The 319-nt window shown below is 73.4% G+C and overlaps 1 protein-coding gene across 1 annotated transcript in view; it reads left to right on the top strand.

Annotated features, from left to right (window-relative positions):
* The window catches only part of SLC43A1 (solute carrier family 43 member 1), a 15,602-nt gene that overhangs the window by 6,990 nt on the left and 8,293 nt on the right, over positions 1-319 (top strand). The window lies entirely within an intron of this gene.

The raw sequence follows: 319 nt of genomic DNA, 5'->3' as shown, positions 1-319 counted from the left end.
CCCCAGCCCCCCGCTCCTCCGCTCTCCCGTCCCCTCAAACCCCCAGCCCTGCGCTCCTCCTCTCTCCCATCTCCAAACCCCCAGCTCTGCGTTCCTCCGCTCTCCCATCCCCAAATCCCCAGCCCTGCGCTCCTCCGCTCTCCCGTCCCCCCACCCCCCCCGCCCCGCGCCCCCCCGCTCCCCCGCCCCCCCCAAACCCCCAGCCCTGTGCTCCTCCGCTCTCCCGTGCCCCCAAACCCTGAGCCCTGTGCTCCTCCTCTCTCCCGTCCCCTCAAACCCCCAGCCCCGCACTCCTCCGCTCTCCCATCCCCCCAAACCC

Source organism: Terrapene carolina, unplaced genomic scaffold (genome assembly GCF_002925995.2).
Source record: "Terrapene carolina triunguis isolate 2854851 unplaced genomic scaffold, T_m_triunguis-2.0 Scaffold926, whole genome shotgun sequence".
Lineage (NCBI taxonomy): Eukaryota > Metazoa > Chordata > Testudines > Emydidae > Terrapene > Terrapene triunguis.
This window is presented reverse-complemented; position numbering and strand designations above follow the sequence as displayed.